At 46.8% G+C, this 11,971-nt stretch overlaps 1 pseudogene; it reads right to left on the reverse strand.

Moving 5' to 3' along the window:
* Positions 1-10,486, reverse strand: part of LOC8042039 — a 29,334-nt pseudogene extending 18,848 nt beyond the window's left edge.
* Between the last annotated feature and the right edge of the window lie 1,485 nt (positions 10,487-11,971).

Here is an 11,971-nt window from a genome sequence, read left to right on the forward strand (position 1 = left end):
TATACGTGCCCGATGCCCATAGACGCTTTACACACGCGCCAAATTACAGCCGCCATTGCTGACCTTCTCTTGTCTTATTGAGATGCCGAGCCACTGAAACGGTAGTTGACGATCCTCTACAAAGGCCGATGCTCTAGAAAAGGACACAGTTGAATCTAACATGGCAATAACCTGGCCTGCCATGGTAATGATGAAGTGAAGTAAACGAAATAAGAGGAAACAAAAACTGAAGGTCAGTTATGGCGGCGTCCATGCACAGCTGCTGCAAAGCGTCTATACAGCTAGGCTTCGGCAGCGCATGAGCAGAAGTGTCACGGAAGGCGCTCGATGCGGAGCCTCCCCTGTGCCCTTAACCTGCCACCAACTCAACGGTCACGGACAACTTAGAAAACGCGGGGCGTGGCTCGTTGCGTTCACGCCTCGTGATTGGTTCCTTGTCGTTCTTATCACCTAGTGCCGCAACCTCATTGGCTGCGCGGCGATAATGAGATGCTCCGGGCTCGCAACGCCCTGCATTTTTTGAGCTGTCGGTGTTTGTTCGATTGAGCCGCTTCAAGCACAGATCAACAAAATGACAATAAATATCGCGACTACATAAACTACTGTGGCCCCTCGTGCATTTTCTGTTCCAATTAAGTAGCGGGAACATCGTGTCACTTTTACGCACGTCGGCAGACCACAATCCGTTCTAAATTCATCCTTGTCACAACATCAGAAACAAACACGGACACACTCGCACACTGTTCGCAGAGCGTATACAATCATGCCATCATTGCACGTAACTTCCCAGTCCACGTCCCAGTTCGCGCTGCAGTCTCGCACTGCTGCATGCGCTGTTCACGTCGACCGGAACGACGGATACCGGTTCCACCAGAAGTGACCACCGGAAACTTGCGACGTCGTGGTGCATGTCGGTGATGCCACGGCATACGAGTGTGATGTCACCGCATACGAGGGTAGCGTCATCGTTGACGATGGCGGCGGTGACGTCATGGCTTCCGCTTGTAGGCGACGCGTACTAGCGTACGGAGAGACGTACGAACTCCACGGGTAGGTGTTGCACGACTGGGGCTGAGCGCCGTAGGTGTTGTGGTTGTGGTACATCGACAGCCTCCAATCTTGTAGGCTCGGAGTCAGCGGGCCCGTCAAGTTGCTCGGCCGCCGGGGCACGGGAGCGTATGGACACCACAGCGAAGACGTGGTCGACGGTGCGGACGTTGAAGAAGTCGTCGTTGGCGGAGATGCTCCGTCGGTTAGTCGGGCGCACGCTGGCGTCATCATGGCGGGCGGATATCTACTGCCTGGTGGGGGACTCCTGGAACCCTCGGGGTTGGCCAGGCAGATGAGCTTGCTTTTTGGTGCTACGTAAAGAAAAGCGACAGACAATTTACGTCAAATGCAGCGATTCGCCAGAGCAAGAATTTGTGTGTAAAGCATGTCAGCATAAGGTCTCTAAAGGACTTTGCAAACAGGACACGCTTTCTGTTGTGCGCGGCAAAAGAAAGCATGCGCGCTTCTAAGAAAAAAACGTGGACGTTTCGGTGCGCGCAACCGTCTTCAGTGAGGACATTAACCATGCAAACTACTCGGCTTTCCTCTCACTGTCGTCTTTTGCCCTTTCTTGCTTTCGGGAGGGTGGGGACTGACAACCACAGCGGAGACATTGTCGACAGCCAGCTGAGAGCGTGTGAGGGGCAAAGTCCTGCCCTGCGTCATGAGCACCCTCCAAAACTTTGCGCAAAGACGTTGGCAAATAATCATGTACCCCACGTCGAGAAAAAAAAAAGCCCCAAATGGAACGGAAGCGGAAGGGAAACATTCGCTTCCGTTCAGCAAATACTGTTCACATCAGAAAGCGTGTCCTGAGTGGAGAGCTTTTAACAAGTCTAAAACACCGTTTCATGATTTTATTTTTTGTCAAATTTGGAGGATGTTTCTCAGAGTTTATTTTTTGTCAAAAATTGTGAGCTTGTAGGAGTTTAGTAATGCGTTAAATTTAGGGTCCTGGGACATGCGTTGGACCTTGAAATGGTTTGGAGCAGACGAAAACAAGTTCACAACTTCGCCGCGGGATGTCACCTCAGCCCGACTAGCTGGAGAAACTGTCTAGGAACCACTTTCTGCTAGCGCCGACAAATGGCGGTGGAGTGCATATTGAGTTTTATATCACCGTGCTTTATATTGAATGATAGCCCATGTGCGGCCTATCTCCAATGACCCCCACTGCAGCTCGATTTCTAAGTATGCCGTCGCTCTTCATAACCAGCCAATCCCGATGGCCGCCGTTGCTATGGGTCCTATCGCCTAACCTTTTGAAATAAGCGGCCGGAGTGCGTGAGCTTCTGCCGCCGGCTTTGGAGACCTATGTACCCACACGGGCTGCGGTTCCGTTCTTCGGCCTGAAACGCCGTTCTTGACGCACAGTCGTCTTACCATGTCACCGAGCCGTAAGCGCACGGTGTCGTCGCTCCTATATGCTCAGCATGTATGCACAACAATTAAATGACTCTGTCATTTGCCGCGCATCGCGCGCACGTCCTACTAGCGCACGCTAAGTAACCTGATCTGCCTACACCAAGGAAAAGAGGGGTTTAGGGAATGTTTACCCCGCGGAAAAGTGCAGAGAGGCCGTACTCACCATGCTTTAGTGTATATAACAACTGCGCGAAATGTTGACGTATTTTTTCGAGAATTATCGTAGCGGCAACAGCGATTTCGGCCCACTTTCTTTTTTATTCCAATTATTGTTTTTCTTTTTAATTTGGAGACTAATTTTGCTGTATTTCCTTTTTTAAATATACTATTCCAACGCAAACGTCTACAAGACAACAAAAGGAAAAACGCGCTTGTAACATATAATAATGATAGAACTGGATTTGGCTTTGGCGCCCTTGCCAATAGTAATCCGTCCCACAACAGACCTTACAAACAAGGGCTTCTTCGATAAACATCAATACCTCATCATCCCTAAACTCCTGTATATCGAGGCTAGGAAGCCCGCTTCCCATCCTAGCCTATTCCATCACTCTACCGTGGCTTCGAGTAATGGAGTAGTAAAATGTGTAATAGAGGACTTTCAACTCCCCCCCCCCCCCTTTCTATGAAACTTGTATGGTTTATAAGTTTCCATGTTACAAAAACGCAACCCCTTCTTCCTCTAAAAAGCACTAATAGTATGGTTTCACTGGAAACCGGAGCAATGGCCCTTGTCGTCACCTGGAACTACTCGTACAACAACCTGTGTCCAAAATGAACCTTGATAAGATAAAAGCACCTTCTGTCAATTATTGGACATTTCAAAGGAAGCTGGGGCGGCACTTTCTGAGGATCTGACCAAACTTATTATCGTCTTCTTTTATCATTTTTATATTTATTTTTGGCTTTTACCGGCAGTGTTCTTCGGAGGTTTTCGAATTTATCCGAAACGATGGAATCCTAGATATGTCATAACACCGCCGAAGGTGAAAAGTTAGCATTGGAGGGAGCAGATCTGAAAGACGCTCTAAACCGTTCTTGTTATAACACCAAAAAGTAGTAAATTAACTATGTGCAAAAACCGATTATATGCCTTCTGTAGTCGTGTGCAAAACTCTTCATAGAAAAAACAAAAAGAAAATATGAACAGCTAAAAATAATATTACAAATTAACTAAGGTCTTCAGTAAAGTGTTGTCACTGTCACACAGGTCACTTAACAGGACAACCATTATTTTACCTTACAATGTTGGCTTGTACGTCATTGTCCTAAAAAACGATAAATATGATGGCGAAACTTACCGCGGATCTCTTCGTCGGAGACCGACTCCTCATCAAGCAGCCGCTTGGCGTTACTTCTGAAAAAGACCCAATTAAAAGTAATTGTAAGCAAAGGCCCCAAAATTGTATGGGTTGACGCATTACGTGAGAATATCAACGCAGGAAAAGGGGCTCACCTTCTTTCACCGTTGGTGTAAAACGACCTCGCGTAAGGGTTGTGCTCAATTTTCAATGCAATCACCTGCAAAAAAAAAAAAAAAAAAAAAAAGATTTAGCGTTATTCTTAAAGAATAGAACGCAAAAACAAAAAGAGGGGGGGGGGTACAAATTTCTGGGACGCGTAAGATATTATTTAGAGCGCTGGATGGCTCGAAGTGTCCGCTATGATTCATGGCTAGGTGAAACGGGGTATGTGGTATAGGCACTGAGGGAGAGGAGAGGAGAGCGAGCGGGGACGCCAGAACACAAAGCTCTGGTTGGAATGATTAGTGGGTGGACGCTAAGCTAGCTTCCCTTGTCCCCACTCTTCGAACGCGTTTAAACGGTTTGTAGAGACAAAGCCAGCTGGCTTTACGTCCACCCACTAATCATTCCAATCAGAGCTCGATACCCCGGCGCCCCCGTCTCCTCCTCCCCCTCAGTTTCTACCCGAATAGCTGCTGGTCTTGAAATCGGACAGTCGAGTTTTCGCCTTGAATGTAATTTCAGCGCCATATTTTATTCGTGGTTTGCTTACACCGGCGCCTCTGCAGTCAGAAAACGTTTATTTTTTATGTAGGAAACTTATGTCGAAGTAAATCGGAAGTCGTCGAAATTTTTTAAAGCACCTATTAACTATTTTCATAGCTCTTGGACATTGAAGAATGGTAGAACGAGAAATCGCCTGGCTTAGGCGTTCTGTCAGATGCAGTATCAGTGCCCTAGAACTCAATGGGATGTCACGAAACATTTTGACGGCATGTGATACCTCAATGTCACGTGGCGTAACGTGACATTGTGACATCACGTGATATCCAACGTTGCTAGATTAGCTCAGCGGAACTCCCGCAGAGGGGGGTGCACCTTTCTCGCCCGCCAGTCCGCCTCCTATCGTTTGAAGAGCCTTTGCGGGTTTTGTTGGCAAAACGGCGTGTTCCATGGAGTACGGTGAAGCGCCATCGAGACGCTGTGCTTTAAAATATATGCATCACATAAAGCACACTGCAGTTACCATAGCAGCCGTCCGCAAAATGGTGGAGCATCGAACGACGGCAGGCGAACCGTGGAGTGAGAGGGTGCTGCTACTGGGTGTGGAAGCAGCGTCTATGGACAGCTCCGTAACTGAGTTGATCTAGTAACGTTGGTGACACCGTGACATCACGTGAGATTGTGACTTCATGCGATGCGACCTACACCAACAGGAGCAAGCGAGGCCCGAAGACTATGCCTGTGTAAAGCTGTCACTTTAAAACCAGAAAAGGACGCTCACCTCCTCGCTCTGGTAGGCGGTGACGGCGATGAAGCTGGTCTCGGGGAAAATGAACGTCTTGAAGCGTCGGTAGTCCAGCTGGAGGACGTCGCTGCCGGCGAACACGTGGATCCTGGGGATGTACTTGCGCATCGAGTGCAGCATCATCTGCTTCCAGACGGGAAGGGAGAGAGATGCACACGTCGGGTCAATACAAAGTCCACGAAGACGATTCGACCGCAAGATAAAACTAAGGTTTAATGTAATTACCTGTAACACACAGAACCGATTACTAAATGCACTGTTCATACACGACGTGGCGCTTGGTGGGCTTAGTTACATTTCGAAAAATTATCGCTGTGCACGACAAGCGCCTGAGAGCCTGTTGGGCAGCCTTGTAGACGTAGGTTACTTGAGAAGAGCAATCGCTCACAATTACATTAACTCTTGGTTAAAGAGTATTTACTAAGATTTCTCCATTGTTTGAGAAGAAAAGTAAGTGACCGTTACTTGAAAGAGTAGCCGTTACACTTCCGAGTGCTTCAGATCTTCGAGACGACCGGTTTTTCTGCGGTTTGAAAACGGTGGACCTTTCGTACTGTTTATTATTGTATTATATTCACCTAATTATAACCTAGATATCTTCTTAATCCACCAAGTTTGGTAAACCATCCGCCTGTAGGGGCCTTGGTTCTAGGATTCCTTGATAAGACACTCGTACAAAACAAAGGGTGCCATTAGAAAGGGGAGGGAAAAATAGTAGCGCTTACAAGTAATTTTAGTATACTTATAAAAGTAATCGGATTCCTCTCCGATTGCTTCCTAGTAAATGTAATCAAATTATTACAAAGCTAGTTTAAAAATTCATTAAAGACACTTAAGACTGCTTGCGTGTACAAATGCGAAAGCATTCCTACACACAGTGCATTCCTACAAACAGCGAGCCACGTCTTCTTTTTTCACATGGCGCCCTGGCGGTGACATCACGCTCCCCTACTGCGCGGGCGGGGTGCCCCCTCCGGCTCCACGGCTTCCGTGACGATGCATCTGCGCTGCTGCGCTTTTCTTTGCGTTTTATTCCTGAGGCGCGTTCGCTTTGACCTTGAGCGGCCCCGCCGGCTTCTGTGACGAATCGGCTGATATGACACGTCGCAGCCAATGGGAATTTAAGGCTCGTTCTGTTGTTACAGACAACTGTCCCATGGACATTAACTGTCCATGGGACAGTTAACGTTTTCGAATTAAAAGTAATCAGTTACAAGCAATTTGTTTTTGCTTCTAATGACCACCGTACAAGTCTAGCACTGGGGAAGAGACCCAACTGCCACCTTCTTAGCGGCTGAGGGTAGGTATCCATACCGACGGGGCACAACAACATAAAGTGGTTGATCACGTTTCTGACGCGGCGCTTGGCTGGGGTTCGCGTTCGATAAGTTACGCTCCGATTGAATTCGAGGTCACGCCGCACTCGTCTCTGATTGGTGATTCAGGTAGAGATGACGTAGAGGATACAGAAAGTAAATATCTCGCCCCCCCCCGCCCCGATTTCGAAGACGTTCCTCGAGTTCCATATTGACTTCTAACATATACCCTCAACGTGCTTAGAGCATTTCTTCAACACTGATTAAGTATAGCTAAACTATCTAGGGTACCCCGATGTCCTTCAGTTTAGGGTGATGCCATATTTGCAGTAACCGATGCCAACACCATGCGCTCACAGTGAAAAAAAAAAAAGATCGAATACAAGATGCTGCCAAGCACTGTAAATGCCAAAGAGCTCGTGCAGACAAACGCTCTTTGACGCCCTTTAGAAAAAAAAAATTAAAACAAATGAAAGCGTTGGGAACAAAAGGTAAAATCTCATCAGCCTCAGCAAAGTCCACATAAAGACAACCTAGAAACTATGTATTTCTGAATTAATTTGTCCAAAGAAGACCACTTTATTATCTGTGGTAGCGTAAGCTTGCAAGCTCTTCAGATTTTTTTTTTCTTTCAAGCATAACATACTAAGCCGGAAAGGAGGAAGGCGCGAAGAGCGCTCCTGAGCCTATTTTCCAGAGTACTTTACGTCACGAAACCTGGAGGTTGTTCAGTCCATCTGTGGCAGTTCCGCAGAATTGTCTGTGAACTGTTTTTGCGACGGTGTGCAAGGAAACTCGTGGTGTGTGAATACCAGATGTTTGAGTGACTATTACAAGTAAGGAAACTACTACAAGCGTATTGGTAACAAACAATGTATTTGTTCATTACGCTTTCACGGGTAATCAGACGGCGCATCTAATTAGGTTGAGATAATGAATTCAGTCACTGAGCTCGAAAAACGATATTCAAGCATCTTATTTTGTGACTCGCTTTATGTTGGTCTTATTGGATGATGCCGCAAATTCCATGGATAAAATTCTCGGAACTCGCCACGCCCCAGCTGAGTTTGTGTCATTGTTAGAGATTAGTATTTAAGGTTACTTTGTAAACGAGCCCTAGGTAAATATTTGTTCCATGCTAAGCAACACCACAGTCTTCTTCGTATGGAATAAAATTGTTCTAAATAAATGATTCGCAATAACACGTTTCACAGGGGACAAAATAATTATACGATTATGTTGCTAGCTTCGTCAAATCTGGGAACTTAGTTGCTTGATCCGTATAATTATAGCTGTAATAGATTACTTGTTTTATATAAAATGTAAATATGGGGGGGTTTTCTTTTCCCCCGAGATCAATGTGTTGATAAAACAAAGGTGAGACAAAAAAAAAAGCATAAATGCATTTAAGACTGGAACCCATGAACGGGGAAACAAGAACAACGATAAGAGAAAAAAAAACAGAAATATCGCTTAATCAAGGCTGCGCAGCAATCGTTAATGTTTCTGTATTTCACCTTGCCTGCGATAAGAGTGATCCGCACGCAGTTTTTGGTTGTAGCAGAACCTGGTGATAAAAACTATACGAACGTGTCATGCCAAAATGGTATCATTCGGGAAGAAACTCCTTTGGCGGACCAGTGCACGCTGGTGGGCACGCGCAAACTCAAGATCGCGAGTGGATTCGCCAACTCTTTAAAAGATTTCGTACTAAAGTTCTTTTTAGTGGTGATAAAACAAGCGTGTGAAAACTTGTATACGACTTACATAGGTTGTATATGTTTTGGTTTGTTCATTGAAAAGAAATGATATAACAACATTGTATCTTTTAAATGGCGAAGTCATTGTTAGCATTACAACTGCGTGATCGTTGGGGTACAATACCGCTCACCCAGTCGCATGGTATAGTCGGTTACAGGAAGGCCAGCGGTTGGTGTTTCAAGTGCGTGGCGAAGCCTTACCGCCTACTTCCTTTCCTCATCACCGCATTTCCTCTATCATGTTGTGAAAATTGGGACTTTTAGCAAATTGTTATTGCGTCTTCCAGATACCGCAATACCGGAGCCTTTGAAGCATGCTTTTAAGCGCTCGAAGCACGTGGAGCGAAAGCTCGCACTGATGAACCATCCTGAGTTCTATTTTCTCCCCTTTTGTACTTTTGGATCTGAATGAGCGTCGTGCCGGCGTGCGATCGTGTAATCACTAATCACCACTGCCTTATGCGTGTTAAAGCCCCCGAACTACCTATGCGGAGCGCAAGTTCGTCTGCTTCTTGAGCAGGGGTATTTATGACGTCAGGACGCCGAGCTCTGATTGGCTAGAGTGGAGAGATAGTGGGTCGCCAAGACCCACTATCTGAGCATCGTCTGCTCCTTTGCAACGTCGTTTGCTATTAGCCCCGTGCGCGACCGAAAGCGTCGCTGTGGTCGGCCTTCCACAATTGGCCGAACGCTGACTATGACGTAGGAAAGGGGATTTATCATCGACGGAAATAAGAGGAATGAAAGAATTTTAATTTCGACGGTGTTGGCAGTGTTCCTTTGAGAGCGCAATGATTTCAAGCTTCCACCATGCTATTTACAAACACCATCGAACTTGTTGTTTGCAAGGTAATGACGTAACAAGGGGGAACCATAGGAGGGCGCCACCAAAACATCTCGCCGCTAATTCAGCAGCTGCCTTACCTTTACGAGCGAGCTCGACTTCGCCTTTCAGAGAGGACAGACGAAATAACTCGAGTGGTACGATGTGTTTTTGTCTAACTAGCAGACACGTATCAAGGAGCGAAGCCAAAGGACTCACCGGTGAGCTGGCCGATGCGCCGAGGTTTGTTTGCTAACAACCGAGAACGAGGGTGGTTAGCGTCCGCAAGTTCCCCCCTTTCGTGTACGGCGTCGAGAGAATCGCGGGAGTTATGTCGTAGACTCGTTGACACCAAGAAGTAACTATTGTTTTTATTTTTGGAGAAATTTTATGGAAACCTATTTTTCTATGCCCTGTTATTTAAACAGACCAACGCTTGCTCGGGGGTAATCCGATGGAGTTGAACTAGCCCTCTGTATTTGCTTAATCAGTCAGCTTCGTCAGCTGGGGCAGAGCTCCAGCTGACTAAACTTCACACACAACCATAGCCTCCTCTATACGGAGAAAGCCTGGCGCGTCGCGTGAAAAGACGGCCGCCGTAAATGGGAAAGGAGGGGCGGAGAAACGGGAGCGGAGAGAACCTTGCCCGCTAGCGCCACAAAAGAGCGAGCGGCCAAACGCAGAAACAATCTTTTTTCTTTCTCTCTCTCTTTTCTTGTCGCTATCGTGGAGAGGAGAAACTCAACGTCCACCCTTTCCCGTTTCTCCCTGCGCCCTTTCGAATCACCGCGCCCGTTTCTCCCGGAGTACGAAAACGACGGTGACGAAAGCACAAAAACAAGCGTGGTTCGGGGAGCGGCCGCTCACGACCCAAGCGCTCGCTGTCTAGGTCTGCCCTTTCTGCTCTGCGCTACCATATGGGTCACCGTTCGGCGCGCTCCTCCTCTCCTTTTTCCTGCGGCCGCGCGCTCTATGGCTCCGTCGTCGATGTGCCAGGCTTTCTCCGTATAGAGGAGGCTATGACACAACACAGTGTGTAATTCGGCAACCTTAAAAGGAAGCATTCTCACGTGCTTGCCGGAGTTGACCTCCTGGTTGGTGAGCTTGACGTTTGCGAAGCTGACCGGGCCGGCCATCCAGTCGGCGCCCAGAGAGGGCCCCTTCTCGTGCAGGTAGAGCGTGGGCCTCGGGTGCTCATCCGGGTCCACGACGCCCAACGGCAGCCAGCACCTGCCGAGGTACCGGTATCGGTACTCGTCCAGGGGCACCATGTCCATCAGCAGCATGTAGTAGCCGTTCGGCTTCAGGCCCGTCACCTCCACCTTGAGCACAGGGAACATTCGCCTGCGACGGTGACCGGCAAGTCGATTCAGGCGGACTGCATCTCTTCGGGGGCGATGCAAGTAGTGGTTTTCTGGTGGTGTTTTTTTTTTCTTTGTAATTGACAACTTAATTAACGATTTGTCGAACGTTCAGTTTCCACTAGAGAATGAAAATATTCATTAAACTGGGATATTGGGTTAAACAGGAGGGAAGCGAATCCGACTTCGAAAAACTGGTAGTATTCTTTCTTTTTTTCTTTAATACGTACGAGTGACCGGTTTTGCAAGCCCGTTATTTGGTGTTTTCTTGTGTATAATATTAATTAGGTTTTAATTTTACTTTTTTATTTTATAGTACTAGAATCACAAAGAATGCATCATGTTGTTTTTTTTTTATAATGTTTTAGGATCGAAGAGGCGAGTGGGTGTCGTCGTTATAATAATTGCCGATAACTTTAGCAGAAAACAAAACTGTATTTACACTGACAAAATAATCGTATAAATATTTGCAGTTGAAGATTCTCTGTCAGTTCATGGCGTTCTTATCGTTCGATCCGTCCTGTTCGATCCGATTGCTTGCCTTCCGCTGGCGTTCAGCTCGTTTCGTTCACTGTCTGGTCTTCAGGTGGCGTTCCGTTCGCTGTCACCTCAGGCGTTCCCCCCGTTCCCTTCACGATCAGTCTGGTGTTCCGCCAATTCACCATCACTGTCAGTCCTCGATCTCCTTCTTTCTCGCTTGCTTTTCGCGTCGCCGAGATTTCTTTTTCTCGTTTTCTTCCTTTTCAAACACAGTCGCGCGCTGTCAGCCAAAAGCTGAACAGGTTTCACTCGCGAAGGCCACAATCGCGGGTGTCACGGGTGAAGTGGAAATGAATGTTGAATTTTGTTACTTAATTGCCCACCGTATATACAGGGTGTCACAAAAGAAAATTTACACGGTCTTTTTTACCTCAAAAATATACTAAGCATCGCCGAATGCTCATTCTCCGCCCAAAGGTAAAGCTAGAGGTCACAACCAGATGCCAAAGTTTCAGCCCGATCCGATAACTTAATCAAGAGTTATAAGGGATTTTCTGAAAATTTCAATGGGAAAATGGCGGCCGACGGAGTTTTCAAACACATGGGGCTCTATGGCACCAGAAACCGAAAACGGGCAAAATTGGGCTCCATTTTCCCATTGAACTTTTCAGAAAATAACTTATAACTTTTGACTGAGTTATCGGATCGGGCTGAAACTTTGGCATATAATTGTGACCTCTTGCTCTACTTTTGGGCGGAGAATGAGCGTTCGGCGACGCTTAGTTTATTTTTGCGGTGAAAAAGACCGTGCAAATTTTCATTTGTGACACCCTGTATATAGTTCCATCCAAGCATTTTTTTTGTTGTTTTTTTGCGCTTAGAAAGCAACAAATTTATTAACTTCCCTGTACATGCAAGGGAGAGCGAATTACATGAGGGTCTAGATTTTTTTTTTTTTTCTACAGAGCTTGGTGCAAGAGTGTT

This window comes from Ixodes scapularis, unplaced genomic scaffold (genome assembly GCF_016920785.2).
Source record: "Ixodes scapularis isolate PalLabHiFi unplaced genomic scaffold, ASM1692078v2 PGA_scaffold1__304_contigs__length_218370807, whole genome shotgun sequence".
Taxonomy (NCBI): domain Eukaryota; kingdom Metazoa; phylum Arthropoda; class Arachnida; order Ixodida; family Ixodidae; genus Ixodes; species Ixodes scapularis.